The 17,559-nt window shown below is 42.8% G+C and overlaps 1 long non-coding RNA gene across 1 annotated transcript in view; it reads left to right on the forward strand.

Annotated features, from left to right (window-relative positions):
- LOC129653292 (uncharacterized) overlaps positions 1–1,446 on the forward strand; it is a 61,047-nt gene extending 59,601 nt beyond the window's left edge. Inside the window, exon 5 of the long non-coding RNA XR_008715042.1 lies at positions 1,093–1,446. This is a non-coding gene — a long non-coding RNA (uncharacterized LOC129653292). The remainder of the gene's footprint in view (positions 1–1,092) is intronic.
- The last annotated feature ends 16,113 nt before the right edge of the window (positions 1,447–17,559 follow it).

A 17,559-nucleotide genomic window follows, 5' to 3' on the forward strand; every position in this document is an offset into this window, starting at 1 on the left:
TAACTCCTACCCCCACCTCCTCTGGTATTTCCTATTATGATTGCCAACCTAGGCTCCCGAGATAGGAAATTCAGAGCCTTTTCCTATCCCTCACTCCCCAATCCAATTAGACACTAATTTCTACAAATTCTACATTGTAAACACCTCTAAAAGTTTGATGCTCCTATTGGGATTACTTATAAACTGTTGTGAAATAACATTCATATTTTATGTCAAGACAAGAAAAATCTAAACATAAAAAAGTCTTTCTGCCTGTTGTCCTCCCCTCCCACTGTGCATTTTATATCTACATCATGATTGACTAAACCTCCCCCATCAGCAGGAATACCTGCTCAACCATAAAGAGAAACCTTCTCCTAGCATCAACAAGACAACTCCTTAAAAGATAACATTCCTTCTTGAGCTTGTGAGGGGTCACATGACTCACCACAATGACACCTAGATCTAGATCATGTAAACTGTCAGTAATACTTCATTTAGTGTACAGCCCTCTGTCTCAAAAAACTTACATAACTGTGCCTTGACTTCTAATGGACAGAAGAGTTCTCAGAGCTTTCTGAGTTTTGCTTTCTGGGTTATGATCCTCAAATTTGGCTCAAATAAAATTTTCCATTCCTTTCTTAGATTGATTGATTAATTTTTCATTGACACTGTCCAGAATCTTAGGTTTGCATATGCCACATTGGGACATAAGGGAATGAGGCAGATTAGTTATGTTCTAACTCAGGCATAGGGGAAACTAACTCTCAGATCAAATTCCTTGGATGGCTAAACTGTAATGGGCTTACAGTCTCCAGTTCCAATTTGTACAGGAGCACAATATGTGGTCTCACATCAATACATGGGGCCTTGGCACTTCCCTGGTGGTCTAGCAGCTAACACAGTAAGTTCCCAATGCAGGGGGCCCAGGTTCGATTCCTGGTCAGGGAAATAGATCCCATGCGCCACAGCTAAAAATCCTGCATGCTGCCACTAAGACCTAGTGCAGCCAAAATAAATAAATATTAAAGAAAGAAAAGAAACAACAACATACACTTTAAAAAAATACTTGAAATGTATTAATACTTGAAATGTCTTAAAATACATCTCTAGTCTAGACTTCTTTCCTCAAGACGGTTTTGAGTCTCAGTATCCTTTTCTGCTGACGGTTTTGAGTCTCAGTATCCTTTTTTGGATGTGAGAGTTGGACTGTGAAGAAAGCTGAGCACTGAAGAATTGATGCTTTTGAACTGTGGTGTTGGAGAAGACTCTTGAGAGTCCCTTGGACTGCAAGGAGATCCAGCCAGTCCATTCTGAAGGAGATCAGCCCTGGGATTTCTTTGGAAGGTATGATGCTAAAGCTGAAACTCCAGTACTTTGGCCACCTCATGCGAAGAGTTGACTCATTGGAAAAGACTCTGATGCTGGGAGGGATTGGGGGCAAGAGGAGAAGGGGACGACAGAGGATGAGATGGCTGGATGGCATCACTGACTCGGTGAATGTGAGTCTGAGTGAACTCCGGGAGTTGGTGATGGACAGGGAGGCCTGGCATGCTGCAATTCATGGGGTCGCAAAGAGTTGGACACGACTGAGTGACTGATCTGATCTGATCTGATCCTTTTCTGCCACTGGGCTGTTGTCAAGCACTCCTAGTTCTACCGAGGCTAGATTCCCTAATGTAGAAACTTGAGAATTCGTGTTGGAAGTCCTGGTCCCTTTCCACCCTAGGATTCTTATGCATATTGATTCATTGCTTCCTTATGTCCTCCACTTGATGTCTGTTAGGCATCTCATCCTCACCATGTTCAAAGCAAACCATGAACTTCCTGTTCCTTACCGCCCTTAGACCTGCTCCTTGCAAACTGTTCCTCATCTTAGTATCAACTCCACTTTTCCAGTTGTTCAGACCCAAACCCTTGGGGTCACTCTTAAAGTTTTACAATTTTATTTTATATATTTATTTTTGTCTGCACTGGGTCTTTGTTGCTGCATGGGTTTTCTCTAGTTGCAGCGAGCAGGGGCTACTCCCTAGTTGCAGTGTATGGGCTTCTCATTGCGGTGGCTTCTCTTGTTGCAGAGCATGGGCTCTAGGGCCTGTAGGCTCCCCAGTTGTGGCTGGAGAGCACTAGAGCATGGGCTTAGTAGTTGTGGCACATGGACTTAGTTGCCTGTGGCATGTAGGGTCTTCCCAGATCAGGGATCAAACCCATGTCCCATGCACTGCAAGGTGGATTCTTAACTGTTGGACCACCGGGGAAGCCCCGATTAGGGGGCATCATTCTTGAATGTTTTCTCACAACCCACATCCAATCCATCAGAAACTCCTAACCAGAATTGGGCCACATCTCATCATCTCCTCAGCTGCTGCCCTGGGTTCCTGCTCAGATTATTACAGTAGCCATTTAATTGGTCACCTGCTTCCATTCTTAGCTCCCTAGAGTCTATTCTAAGCATAGAGGCCTGAGTGACCCTGTTAAAACAAAAGTCTAATTTTATCATGATGTTGGGCCAATGACTTCCAACCTCATGCAGAGAGAAAGCCAAATTCCTTATGGTAGCCTCTAAGGACCTGCACAGTCTGGACTCCCCTCTCTCTCTAACCTTTTCTGCTGCTTTTCCCCTCATTCTCACTCTCTAGCCATTTCCTCTGCCTGGAACACTCTTCCCCCAGACAGTCACATGGCTCAGCTCTTCCTTCAAGTCAGAGAGGCCTTCGTGTTTAGCTAAAACAGCACTCATTACTCTCTAGCATCCTCACTAGGTTTCATTTTTCTTCCTACGTCACTTCTCTTCCCCAAATGCAGTATGATCTCCTCAGAGGCTTTGTCTTTTCCTTAATTTCTAGTACGGTGCTTAGTACACACTAGGGGCCAGATAAATATATGTTGTGTAAAACAGAATAATGTAATTTTGCATTTCTAGAAAATCTTTATGTTTTCAGGGCACTATGTAAAGTAACTAAATTGTATAAGGAAACTTAGAAGCTATGTTTTATTTTACAAATGATGAAACTAAGATCCATTCAGTAAGTTGTACTAGAACTAGAATCTAGATCTCCCAACCCTCAATCCAGGGATCTACTTATTCAGAGATTTGTTTTAGATCAGTTATTATCCTCACACTGCCAATGGGGAAACTCAGATGCAATATAGGAAGGGACCTTACCAAAGGTCATCTTATCTATTCACACTAGAAACCAGAATTCCCAGTTCCTAGTAGTTATAATGGCTTTGAGAGTTTACATTCTTGTCAGTGAGGAGTCAATAAAGTTGTTACTTCAATAGGTTGTTATTCTAATCTTTGCCTCCCCAACCTGCCAGCGTCTTTCACTTTGCATTTCACTCTGTCTTTGTCTCTAGAGGTCAGAATGATTCTGTTGCTGTCTCAGTCAATTCAGTCACTCAGTTGTGTCCGACTCTGTGACCCCATGGACTGCAGCATGCCAGGCCTCCCTGTCCATCACTAACTCTCGGAGCTTACTCAAACTCATGTCCATCCGGTCAGTGATGCCATCCAACCATCTCATCCTCTGTCGTCCCCTTCTCCTGCCTTCAATCTTTCCCAGCATCAGGGTCTTTTCAAGTGAGTCAGTTCTTCGCATCAGGTGACCAGAGTATTGGAGTTTCAGCTTCAGCATCAGTCCTTCCAATGAACACTCAGGACTCATCTCCTTTAGGATGGACTAGTTTGATCTCTTTGCAGTCCAACGGACTCTCAGGAGTCTTCATCACTACAGTTCAAAAGCATCAATTCTTTGGTGCTCAGCTTTCTTTATAGTCCAACTCTCACATCCATACATGACTCCTGAAAAAACCATAGCTTTGACTAGACAGACCTTTGTTAGCAAAGTAATGTCTCTGCTTTTTAATATGCTGTCTAGGTTGGTCATAACTTTTCTTCCAAGGAGCAAGCATCTTTAATTTCATGGCTGCAGTCACCATCTGCAGTGATTTTATCAAAGACAGAAAATAAAGTCTGTCACTGTTTCCATTGTTTCCCCATCTATTTGCCATGAAGTGATGAGACTGGTGCTATGATCTTAGTTTTCTGAATGTTGAGTTTTAAGCCAGCTTTTTCACTCTCCTCTTCCACTTTCATCAAAAGGCTCTTTAGTTCTTCTTCGCTTTCTGCCATAGGGTGGTATTATCTGCATATCTGAGGTTACTGATATTTCTCCCAGCAATCTTGATTCCAGCTTGTGCTTCTTCCAGCCCAGCGTTTCACATGATATACTCTGCATAGAAATTAAATAAGCAGAATGACAATATGCAGGCTTGATGTACTCCTTTCCCTATTTGGAACCAGTCTCTTGTTCCTTGTCCAGTTAACTGTTGCTTCTTGACCTGCAAACAGATTTCTCAGGAGGCAGGTAAGGTGGTCTGGTATTCCCGTCTCTTTTAGAATTTTCCACAGTTTGTTGTGATCCACACAGTAAAAGGCTTTGGCATAGTCAATACAGCAGAAGTAGATGTTTTGCTTTTTCAGTGATCCAGTGGATGTTGGCAATTTGATCTCTGGTTCCTCTTCCTTTTCTAAATCCAGCTTGAACATCTGGAAGTTCTCAGTTCACGTACTGTTGAAGCCTGGCTTGGAGAATTTTGACCATTACTTTGCTAGTGTGTGAGATGAGTGCAATTGTGTGGTAGTTTGAGCATTTCTTGGCATTGCCCTTCTTTGGGATTGGAATGAAAATTGGCCTTTTCCAGTCCTGTGGCCACTGCTGAGTTTTCCAAATTTGCTGGCATATTGAGGGCAGCACTTTCACAGCATCATCTTTTAGGATTCGAAATAGCTCAACTGGAATTCCATCACCTGCACTAGCTTTGTTCGTAGTGATGCTTCCTAAGGCTCACTTGACTTTGCATTCCAGGATATCTGGCTCTAGGTGAGTGATCACACCATCGTGGTTATCTGGGTCATGAAGATCTTTTTTGGACAGTTCTGTGTATCCTTGCCACCTCTTCTTAATATCTTCTCTTCCGTTAAGTCCTTACCATTTCTGACCTTTATTGTGCCCATCTTTGCATGAAATGTTCTCTTGGTATCTCTAATTTTCTTGAAGAGATCTCTAGTCTTTCTCATTCTATTGTTTTCCTGTTATTGTTGCTGTCTAAGCATTAATAAATAACCACTACTTTCAACCTAGACAGCATATTAAAAAGCTTTAGAGACATTACTTTGCCAACAAAGGACTGTCTAGTCAAAGCTATGGTTTTTCCGGTAATCATGTATGGATGTGAGAGTTGGACTATAAAGAAAGCTGAGTGCCGAAGAATTGACGCTTTTAAACTGTAGTGTTGGAGAAGACTCTTGAGAGTCCCTTGGACTGCAAGGAGATCCAACCAGTCCATCCTAAAGGAAATCAGTCCTGAATATTCATTGGAAGGACTGATGCTGAAGCTGAAACTCCAATACTTTGGCCACCTGATGCGAAGAACTGACTCATTTGAAACGATCCTGATGCTGGGAAAAATTGAAGGCGGGAGGGGAAGGAGACAACAGAGGATGAGATGGTTGGATGGCATCACTGACTCAATGGACATGACTTTGAGTAAACTCCAGGAGTTGGTGATGGACAGGGAGGCCTGGTATGCTGCAGTCCGTGGGGTTGCAAAGAGTCAGACAAGACTGAGCAACTGAACTGAACTTTTTCTTATACTTGGTCTTCATCTTCTTTGACTTCCATAACAATGAGCTTGGGCTTCCCAGGTGGCACTAGTGGTAGAGAAGCCTCCTGCCAGTGCAGAAGACAGAAGAGACATGGGTTCAATCCCTGGGTCAGGAAGAACCCTTGGAGGAGGATATGGCAACCCCTGTAGTATTCTTGACTGGAGAATCCCATGGACAGAGGAGTCTGTGGCCTACAGTCCTTGGGTCACAAAGAATCGGACATGACTGAAGTGACTTAGCACGCACACAACAATGTGCTTGGGGTTAGGCTGTGGCTTTGTTCAGTCTGCTCTAACAAAATCCCATAAACAGGGTGGCTTATTAACAACAGAAATTTATTTCTCACAGTTCTGGAGGCTGGAAGTCCAAGTTCAGGGTGCCAGCGTGGTCAAATTCCAGTGCAGACCCTCTTCCCTGTTGTAGACTGCCATTTTATCCTTGTATCCTCTCAAATGGCAAGAGAGCTCTCTGGGTCCCTTTTATAAGGGCACTAATTCCATTTATGAGGGCTCCACCTCGTGACCTAATTATTCCCCCTTAGCCCCACTTCCAAATACCATTACAGTGAAGGTCAGAATTTCAACATATGAATTAGGTTGGGGTTGGTTGGGGGAGAGGGGCAGGGGACAGAATACATTCAGTCCATTGCAGGCTCCCTGGGCCCTGATCAGAGGCCATGAAACCCCTCAATTAAGCAAACCAGCATCAAGGAAACAGGTTTCATGGCTTGTTAGGTGACCTACGTTCCAGGTTATTTTTTTTCCTCTTTGAAACAACTGTGGTTTACTATCAGTTGTTTCAGACACAATAAAGGGAAAGAGCAGCCTGAATATAAAATTTGTTTCTTTGTTTTGAACACAAAGAATTTCCTCCTTCTCTTTTTCTTTTTCCCACAGTGTGTGAACCTGGCTCTGTCCCTTGGGTTCAGTACAAATAAACGGAGCTGCTGAAGGAAAAGGGTAAGCAAGCTGATTTTTGTAGTTACAGGCTGTTCCACATAACCCATTTACAAGGTCAGTAGGGACCACAGCTTACCAAAACAAAGAGGTGTGTAATTTTAAATGAGGAACTCTTGATCGATCAGAAACAAGCAAAGACCTTCCAGGGTTTCTAAATGGTTTACATTCCTGACTGTATTGCAACAGAATATTGCTGGAGGGTAAGGAAAAAAGAACACAGACTAGAGGATCAAAATATTAAAGTGCTGTAAAAATAGAGTTCTGAGTATGGCCCGTGTCTGTTAGAACTCTGTACCAGCCTCTTTCCTTCATTGTATTCTTACAACTGAATGGGATCATTACAGGTTTGGATGATTTGGAGAAATAAACATGTAATTAAAGTTGTAGATATAAAAGTGGTTTCATATGGATGTTTTTAGAGACAAGAACAGTGGTTAAGACATGAGAGCTTTAAAACCAACCTCCTGAGGAAAGGGCTGAGGATCCCAGCGAGGAAGGCTGGACTGCAGGCAACATGGGCCGGCATGTGCCTTTAGATAAGTTACTTCAACCCACGAGCCTCAATTTTCTCTTCTGTAAAGTGGAGGTAACAGTAGTTTCTACCTCATAACCTCATAGACTTATTGTGACAGGTAAACAAGTGATTTTGTGTAAACTGTTCATCCTGAGGGTGGAAGCTGAGTGGAGACACTGGTCCTGGAGGTGGGATGCTGGGGTGGAGTGTGGCTAAACAGGAGTTGGGGACTTCTATAATCAAAGAAATAAAAACACTGGAAAAGAAGATGTTGATTGGGATTGGAGGGGCTAAGAGGTAGTAACCCTTTTGTAATTCCGAAAGCTGAAATTGGGAGGAGAAGCCAAGCTGGGCTTCTGGGCTTTGGCTGGCTATGAGGAGAGCAATGAATCAAGCTCTGAGACCAAAAAAAAAAAAAAAAGTCCTTTTTTTTTTTCCAATATCAGAGTTCTAAAGAACTAAGAGAAATGTCCTGATTTGGACTAGAGTGGAAGTAGGGGCAATGGAAAAATGTTTTAACAACCAGCTGACAGTGGAGATGAGAGCCTAATTTGTAGTATTCACCAGTTTCCATGATGTAAATACATCCATCATTGCTGATTTCAGCTGCCCAATGCGATGTCTAACTGGCTCACCAAATTCCTAAAAATCTAAATTGTGGGCTCTAGTAGGCTCTCTCACACACCAATGAGTAGGAGGATTAGTATTACAAAAGAATCATATGGGGTTCAGATTAGGAAGCAGCCCACTGACTTGAAGTGGGAGAAACAGACACTGCTGCTGCTGCTAAGTCACTTCAGTCGTGTCCGACTCTGTGCAACCCCATAGACGGCAGCCCACCAGGCTCCCCATCCCTGGGATTCTCCAGGCAAGAACACTGGAGTGGGTTGCCATTTCCTTCTCCAATGCATGAAAGTGAAAAGTGAAAGTGAAGTCGCTCAGTCGTGTCCGACTCTTAGCGACCCCATGGACTGCAGCCTACCAAGCTCCTCTGTCCATGGGATTTTCCAGGCAAGAGTACTGGAGTGGGGTGCCATTGCCTTCTCCGGAAACAGACACTGGAAAAGGCCAAATGCTTTCGGCCAAATTAAACCAATTATGGGCTTCCCTGGTGGCTCGGATGGTAAAGAATCTGCCTGCAATGAAGGAGACCCGGGTTTGATCCCTGGGTTAGATTTCCCTGGAGAAAGGAATGACAACCCAGTCCAATATTCTTGCCTGGAGAATTCCATGGACAGGGGGGCCTGGTGTGCTGTAGTCCATGGGGTCTCACACTTTCATTTCACTTTTTCACCTGAGTAACACGAGACTGTTTTACCTCTAAATTTCCCAACTGTGTACAATTTATGCAGTGACTCCCTGGAATTGAGGTACTACTGGACTAATTAGGTAGGAAAAAACAAGTATTGGTCTACTTGAAAATGGCTGGCTCTGTGTCTTAGGAGGAGGTAAAAAGATAGCAGGAAAGTGAAAGAGGAAAGATTATCCTAAGATTCACAGTCTCTGAGTAAACCGCCCCCACCATCTCAGCTGCTGGCAAGGAGGTGCAGTCACAAGGAAAGAAGTTTCTCAGGGGCCTTTCCACTTTGGGCTGCCAGGGGCTTTTTAGGTACATGAATAAATAAAATTATTAAATAAACATTGCTATAAATAGAAAAGAGTTCCAGGCTCCAGGATATGGTCCACTTACTGAAATAATAATGTAGATGATTGGAGAATGTGAGTAGTTCTTTTTAATTTTCTGCAAGAGTATATTACCTGTCTATCCTGAAGGGACAGGGGAGGAGAATCATGGAAATGGGTATTAATTACAGGAAAGATCAGAAAAAGCTTAAGAAGGATTGGCTCTGGGGTATAAAGTGGGAATACAGGGGAAACACAACCTACTCAGTTGCTTCATTTGGTCAGTGTGAGGAAATGACCCCCAAATACAGTATTTTTAGGGATTATAAGGCAGGTTTGAAAAAGCCATGTGATGTCTCGGTGGAAATAAAATGTGAACTTTCAGAGATGAAAGCCAGTCTTCTGTGGTAGTCTCACAGAATGGAGCTTACATTTCACATAAAGTCCTAATGGAAGAGAAGGCCAAAACCCTGCTCCAGTCATGAGGGAGGAGAAATTCAAAAGAAAATATTTGCAGAGAACAGTAAGTGAAAGTTAAAGGATCTGAGGATTATTTTTCCCATATTACCTAGAAGATAATGTCCTGCTCTTCTCTATTTACAAAGGGTAAAGAGAAGAAGGGAAAAAAAATGCTTCAAAATACATTTATTTTATTTTATTTATTATTTTATGTAGAGGGATCCCATGCCCCCTGCATTGGGAGCACAGAGTCTTAACCATTGGAGGGCCAGGGAAATTCCAAGATTTTTAAAATGCTTATCATAAAGAAGGTGGTTGGACATAACTGAGGAATCTTGGCTGTTCTTTGGAGGTCTTGAAAGTAGGACAGATTCTCTTTTTCTTATTATATTAGCCTTGCCTTAAGAAAAATTCAACAAATGACTTCTAGGACGTCCTTTCCTTGTGAACTGGTGCCAGCAGCAGGCTAACATAGGGCCAAGAAGTAAAAGAGGCAACTGCCATTTTAGGCATTTGTTCTGGGTTCCACCTCTTGTGGTTCAGAGTAAATTATTTCAAGTCTCAAGACCTTATTTCCCACAGTTCCAAATAAATATCCTTGTTAAAAACTTATTTTTGAAAACTTTTCCAAGGCACTATTGAGTTGAGTTCAGTTCAGTCACTCAGTCATGTCCAACTCTTTGTCACCCCATGGACTGCAGCTTGCCAGGCCTCTCTGTCCATCACCAACTCCCATCTCATCCTCTGTCGTCCCCTTCTGCTCCTGCCTTCAATCTTTCCCAGCATCAGGATGGTTTCAAATGAGTCAGTTCTTCACATCAGGTGGCCAAAGTATTGGAGTTTCAGCTTCAGCATCAGTCCTTCCAATGAATATTTAGGACTGATTTCCTTTAGGATGGACTGCTTGGATCTCCTTGCAGTCCAAGGGACTCTCAAGGGTCTTCTCCAACACCACAACTCAAAAGCATCAATTCTTTGGTGCTCTGGACATGGAACTGGACATAGAACAACGGACTGGTTGCAAATAGGAAAAGGAGTACGTCAAGACTGTATATTGTCACCCTGCTTATTTAGCTTATATGCAGAGTACATCATGAGAAACGCTGGGCTGGATGAAGCACAAGGTGGAATCAAGATTGCTGGGAGAAATATCAATAACGTCAGATATGCAGATGACACCACCCTTATGGCAGAAAGCAAAGAAGACTAAAGAGTCTCTTGATGAAAGTGAAAGAGGAGAGTGAAAAAGTTGGCTTAAAACTCAACATTCAGAAAAGTAAGATCATGACATCCCATTACTTCAAGGCAAATAGATGGGGAAACATTGGAAACAGTGGCTGACTTTATTTTTCTGGGCTCCAAAATCATTGCAGATGGTGACTGCAGCCATGAAATTAAAAGACGCTTGCTCCTTGGAAGAAAAGTTATGACCAACCTAGACAGCGTATTAAAAAGCCAACAAAGGTCCGTCTAGTCAAAGCTATGGTTTTCCCAGTAGTTATGTATGGATATGAGAGTTGAACTATAAAGAAAGCTGAGTACTGAAGGCACAATTGGAATAGGAAATGTTTTGTTCTAAATTGCTATATGAGCACAAAATATCCGTATACATTACTGCTGCTGCTGCTGCTAAGTTGCTTCAGTCGTGTCCAACTCTGTGTGATCCCATAGACGGCAGCCCACCAGGCTCCCCCATCCCTGGGATTCTCCAAGCAAGAACACTGGAGTGGGTTGCCATTTTCTTCTCCAATGCATGAAAGTAAAAAATGAAAGTGAAGTGTCCGATTCTTAGTGACCCCATGGACTGCAGCCTACCAGGCTCCTCCATTCATGGGATTTTCCAGGCAACAGTACTGGAGTGGGTTGCCATTGCCTTCTCTGTATACATTACTTGTAACATGTAATTTGTAACTGGACAGAAATAAGTTCTTCAGTATTACTGGTAGCCTAGCAGAGAAAACACTAAAAAACTCAAGGTTTGATTTTATCTGAATTCACTTCTCTTTACTATATGTGGATCCTATATATGGTGACATAAAGCCCAAGCTTCAGCACTTCTTTCCCTAAAGCATTGTAAGACTCCAACAAAAGTCCAATATATAAGAATGTATCTAATGTACTGGTGATTCCAAGAAGACCCTGACTGAAGCATGTTTTCAACTTTGCTCATTTTTGTACAACTCTCATGTACAACAGAAGTCTCAAGTCAGAGTATTTCAGAATATTAGGGCTGGAGGAGGCCTTAGAGATGACCCTGCCCATGCCCCTGATACTGCACACACAAAGCCTGGGGTCCAAGGAGGAGGAGTGCCTGTCCAAAGTTATAGTGCCAAAAATGGCAGAGCACTGGCTCTCTCTTAATAACTCAATATGCTTGTGATCAGTTCTGGAAACTGTCAGCTAGACAGTAAGCCTTTCCTCACGCAGTAATTTTTAGACCCATAAAGACCTGTTTACATAAAGGTTAAAATTTTAACTGTCCACGCAGGAAAAAGATTCCCCACCCCTCCAAAAATAAAATCCAGCAGGGGGCAGAAAACTTAAATGTGGATCCCAACTTAAATATGGATGCTTAAAATGATTTTCAAATGCAAGATGCAGCTTCATCTCTGAATTTGTCTGCCACCACCACCACCTTAGAACCACGTGGTGCCTTACTAGGTGTATGCACTCTGTATTATGTATCTCATTTAGTCCCTACAACAGTGTATCGACCTATGAGTTATACATTGTCCCCATTTTATAAGGGAGGTAATTCAGAGATATTAAGAAATTTGCTGAAGCAAAATTTGCTAGAAAGCAAAAAATGCCAGAATCCAAAACAAGGTAATCAGGACTATAAAGCCCTTAAAGATAGTGTGATTCCTCAGTGGCAATCTGCTTGAATGTGAGGAGGTAGGGAGTTAGAGGAAGAAAAAGTGTTTTGTTAATGAATCATATGAAAACAGAATCTAAAAATAAAATGCCTATTAATATATATTTTTTAAACTTTTTATTTTGTATCGGAGTATAGCCAGTTAACAAACAAATGTTCTGGCAGTTTCAGGTGAACAGAGAAGGGATTCAGCCATACAAATACATGTATCCATTCTCCCCCAAACTAAATGTCAATTTTTCACTCACCACACTGAACTATTCCCATCCAGGTTACTAGTGACTTCTGTGTGGCTAAATCCTTGGTCATTTTTGAGTTCTCATCTTGTTTGGCCTACTGGTAGCATATGACACTGCTGATAATTCCTTCCTTAGTTTCCAGGACTTCACACTCTCAGGTTTCCTCTGAACTCACTGACTGTTCCTTCTCAGTGTCTTTCATGGGATCTGCCTCCTCTCCCAGAGCTCAATCCTTGCTCCTCTTCTCTCCTGTTTCTATACTCATTTCCTTAGTGATCTCGCCCCATGTCATGCCTTTAGGATGGCACTTAGATATATATCTCTACCCACATCTCTCTCCCTTGAGATCCAGACTCTCATATCTAGCTATGTCCTGAGCATCTCCACCTCTACATGGACATCTCAACGTCTGGATTTAACATCACCAAAGACAAACCCCTGATAACATCCCCTTCCAAGCCTGCCCCATTCCCAACATTTTACATCTGTTCATGGCAAAATCATCTCTTACTCATTCAGGCTACAAATCCTGAAAAAATGCTTGGCTTTTCTTCCCCCTCATATGTGAGCCTTCAGGAAATCATTTTGGCCCTATCTTCAGAATGTAACCAACTGTAACCACTTTCTGCCACTTTCTCTACTACCACTCTGGTCTGAGTTTCCATTATCTCTCAAAGGGCACTGCAATAAGTTACCATCCTCCTTCTCCCTGTGCCCTCCTATAATCTGTTCTCAACACACCAGAGGGATCTTAAAAAAAAGGTAGTCAGATCATGTCACCACTGTTTTGTACCCTACCTTGGCTCCCTGTGTCAGGGGTAAAACCACGGGACTTTTTTTTTCTCGGTTTGTTGCTTTATGTACTGAATAGCAAAATCAATCAGCCATGCATATGCATATATCCCTCCCTTTTGGACTTCCTTCTCCTTAGGGTCACCACAGTGCATTAAATAGAGTTTCCTGTGCTATACAGTATGTTCTCATTGGTTCCCTATTTTATTCATAGCATCAATAGTGTAAATGTGTCAGTCCCAATCTCCCAGTTCCTCTCATCTCACCCCCTTTTCCCTTTGGTATGCATATATTTGTTCTCTGTGTCTCTGTCTCTATTTCTGCTTTGCAAATAACATCATCTATACCATTTTTTCTAGATTCCACATTCTCTTCTGTTCAGTCGCTCAGTTGTGTCTGACTCTTTGTGACCCCATGGACTGCAGCGCACCCAGGCTTCCCTGTTAATCACCAACTCCCAGAGCTTACTCAAACTCATGTCCATTGAGTGGATGATACAATCCAACCATCTCATCCTCTGTCATCCCCTTTTCCTCCTGCCTTCAGTATTTCCCAGCATCAGGATCTTTTCCAATGAATCAGTTCTTCACATCAGGTGGCCAAAGTATCGGAACTTCAGCTTCAGCATCAGTCCTTCCAATGAATATTCAGGACTGATTTCCTTCAGGATTGACTGATTTGATCTCCTTTCAGTCCAAGAGTCTCTCAAGAGTCTTCTCCAACACCACAGTTCAGAGGCATCAATTCTTTGGCGCTCAGCTTTCTCTACAGTCCAACTCTCACATCCACACACGACTCCTGGAAAAACCATAGCTTTGGCTAGATGAACCTTTGTTGGCAAAGTAATGTCTCTGCTTTTTAATATGCTATCTAGGTTGGTCATAGCTTTTCTTCCAAGGAGCGAGCGTCTTTTAATTTCATGGCTGCAGTCACCATCTGCAGTGATTTTGGAGCCCAAGAAAATTAAGTCTGACACTGTTTCCATTGTTTCCCCATCTATTTGCCATGAAGTGGTAGGACTGGATGCCATGATCCTTGTTTTTTAAATGTTGAGTTTTAAGCCAGCTTTTTCACTCTCCTCATATATGTGTTACTATACAATCCCTGGTGTCTCAGATGGCAAAGTGTCTGCCTACAATGTGGGAGACCTGGGTTCAATCCCTGGGTCGGGAAGATCCCCTGGGAAAGGAAATGGCAACCCACTCCGGTACTCTTGCCTGGAAAATCCCGTGGACGGAGGATCCTGGAAGGCTACAGTCCATGGGGTTGCAAAGAGTCAGACATGACTGAATGACTTCACTTTCACTTTCTACAATGTTTATATTTCTCTTTCACTTACTTCACTCTCTATGGCACTCTCTCTAGAACCCCAGGACTTTCTAGTAGCTTATATGAAGCCACAAGATCTGGCTTCCATTGCCTCTCCAACCCTTACCTCCTACTGTTCATCTCTTCCAGTCAAGCTGGCCTCCTGCTCTCCTTCCAGGAACACTAAACTCTCACCCTTGCCTGGGGGGCCTTGGTTCCAGCTTCTCAGTATTCTGGTACTGCTCTTCTCACAGGGTCCTGACTAGCCCCTCAAGATCGTCAACTCTGTTCACATCTCACTTTACATTAAGGCTAACCTTGACCATCTTGCTTACATTGCAGCCTCCTCCCACACTCTCCCCTCCCAGCACCCTCATTCCACTTTACTTTGCTCTTTTCTTCTATAGTTTACTTATGTTCATTGTTTATCTTTCTTCCCTATCCTGCTCTAGAACATTCACTCCATGACACAAAGACCTGTTTTGTTCACATACTTATTTCCAAGCACCTAGAAACTCTGCTAAATATATATATGTGGAATGAATTTAAAAATGGGAAAGCACTACTAATTAAGACTAAAATATCTAACAACAGACTAAAGTGCTAGTTATTCCAAATTTCAGAATATCTTGCCACACAATAGGTGCTCAATAAGCATTTGATGAATGAAGGAATTATGTACTGTAATTTGAAAAGGAATCTCTGCACACATTTCCACAGCATCCATTTTGTGTGTATGAGTTGGATTGTATCTTGAGTTCTGCCTATTCAGTATCTGAAACTCATTTTGCCGTTTTCTACTTCAGGAAAAAGCTCTTTAACATATTCTTCTACTATTCAGTAGAATATTTCTTTTTTAAATTGAAGTACAGTTGATTTACAATGTTGTGTTAGTTTCAGGTGTAAAGTGCTTGAGTTACATATATATATATATATATATATATATATATATTTCAGATTGTTTTCCCTTACAGGCTATTGCAACATATTGAGTATAATTCCCTGTACTGTACAGTAGGTCCTTGTTGATTATCCATTTTGTACATAAAGTATTAGTCGCTCAGTCGTGTCCGACTCTTTGCCACCCCATGGACTGTAGCCCACCAGGCTCCTCTGTCCATGGAATTCTCCAGGCAAGAATACTAGAGTGGGTAGCCATTCCCTTCTCCAGGGGATCTTCCCAACCCAGGGACCAATCCAGGTCTCCTGTATTGCAGGCAGATTCTTTACCATAGTGTGTACTTATTAATCCCAAACTTCTAATTTGTCCTTCCTCTCCCTTCCCCTTATGTAACCATAAGTTTGTTTTCTATGTCTGTGTCTGAGTATTTCCATAAATTCTATCATTCAGAGGTGGCTGAGGAATTTAAGAATTAGGATAACATGATGAAAGGGTTGCAGGAAGTGGAACCCCTTCCAGCAGTCTAACACTGAGAAATGAATCATCCAAGGAGACACACGTACTTATTATTGAAAGGTAGGGTCTGGCTGCTCCCTGCCCAAAAGTCAATAAACAGGCCTGGTTGGTGGAAAGGAAAGTTTGCTTTATTTCAGATGCTGGCAGGGGGGTGGGGGGTGGGTGGGCGGACATCTGTCCAAAGGCTGATTCCCACCCCCTGACAAGCAGGAGAGAGTAGGGAGGGGGTTTGGCTACATACAGAAACAGCATAGTCAGCTCTGACAGTCATCTTCAGATTGGTCATTGGTAGTCTGACTAGCATCATCTTGATTGTTTTAGGTACAGTTAATCTTCAGTTCCAGAGTCTGTTTGTTCCCATTTGTTTGAGAACAGTTCTTGGAATTGTGGCAGCTCATGTCCTGGGTACAGTCTGGTCATTATGTAGTTAACTTTTCCACCTGAGGTTTCAGTATCTGTAAGACAGCTCACAGGATATGGCTCAGAATATTATCTGTAGTCCTTGAGAAGGAACTAAAGGTCCTTGACCATGCTTAGTGACTACATTATTATTATTTCATCTCCTTTGACAGTTTTCCTTTGTTTCTGCATTTCTCACTTTGATGAAATGTATTCTTAATGCTAAAGTTTTCCACAGACAACAGGCAGGCAGAAGACATGGCTGGGGGGAAGGATCATAGGGTCATGCTCAGTTTCATGCTGATAGAGCAAAAAGATTTTATTGAGAAGGGGTGCCTGGGCAGAGAGCAGGAGGGTAAGGGAACCCAGGAGGTCTGCTCTGACACATGGCTCACAACCCGGATTTTATAGTAATGGGATTAGTTTTTGACTCAGGGTCCTTCCTGGTGGTGCGCACATCACTCAGTCAGGATGGATTCCAGCAAGGAGGATCCTGGGAGGTTGGTAGGACACTAGGCATCTCCTTTTGAAATTTTGAACTTTCCTGAATTCTCCAGGTTGGTGGTGGCTTAGTTTCCTGTTCCTTACCAGGACCTCCTGTGGTAAAGTAACTCACATGAATGGTTACTATGGTTCCTGGCCAGGAGGGCGATTCCAGTCAGTATTTCCCTTAACACCTCCCCATTCAGACACTGCATACTCAAGATGCTTCTTGGTAATCAAGGCAGAGGTCTCTTTCTTTTGTAATTACTCCCTGCTGAGATTCTTTGCCAACTGAGCTGGGGCTTTCCTGGTGGCTCAGTTGGTTAAGAATCAGCCTGCAAAGTGGGAGACCCAGGGTCTATCTCTGGGCTGGGGGGGGGGGGGGCCGGGGGGGAGAATCCCCTGGAGAAGTAAATGGCAACCCACTCCAGTAATTTTGCCTGGAAAATCCCATGGATGAAGGAGCCTAGGGGCTACAGTCCATTGGGTCGCAAATGGACTTTATTTCTACTTTATTAGTAGAAAACAGAAAAAAGTATCCCAGGCCTTTCTTGAGTGAAAAAGAGCAAGCCCAAGCAGTTACTAATAGGGCAATAGTCACAGGACACCTAGTTCTTTCTGAAGCCATAAACATAACAACTTGATGCATTATCTTTGAGCTGTTCCACAAAAACTAAGACCCCACCACCAAGGAGGATGTAACTACAAGTCCACCACAAGCACACAGACGCCAGACTGGTTGGAACCAGAAGGTTGAGATTCTGGAAACACCACCCTGTTACCTCACCACCAACCAATGAGAAGGTCCAGGAGCTGGTCAAGCAATCTATGACCCATTTCG

Source organism: Bubalus kerabau, chromosome 1, assembly GCF_029407905.1.
Source record: "Bubalus kerabau isolate K-KA32 ecotype Philippines breed swamp buffalo chromosome 1, PCC_UOA_SB_1v2, whole genome shotgun sequence".
Classification (NCBI taxonomy): domain Eukaryota; kingdom Metazoa; phylum Chordata; class Mammalia; order Artiodactyla; family Bovidae; genus Bubalus; species Bubalus kerabau.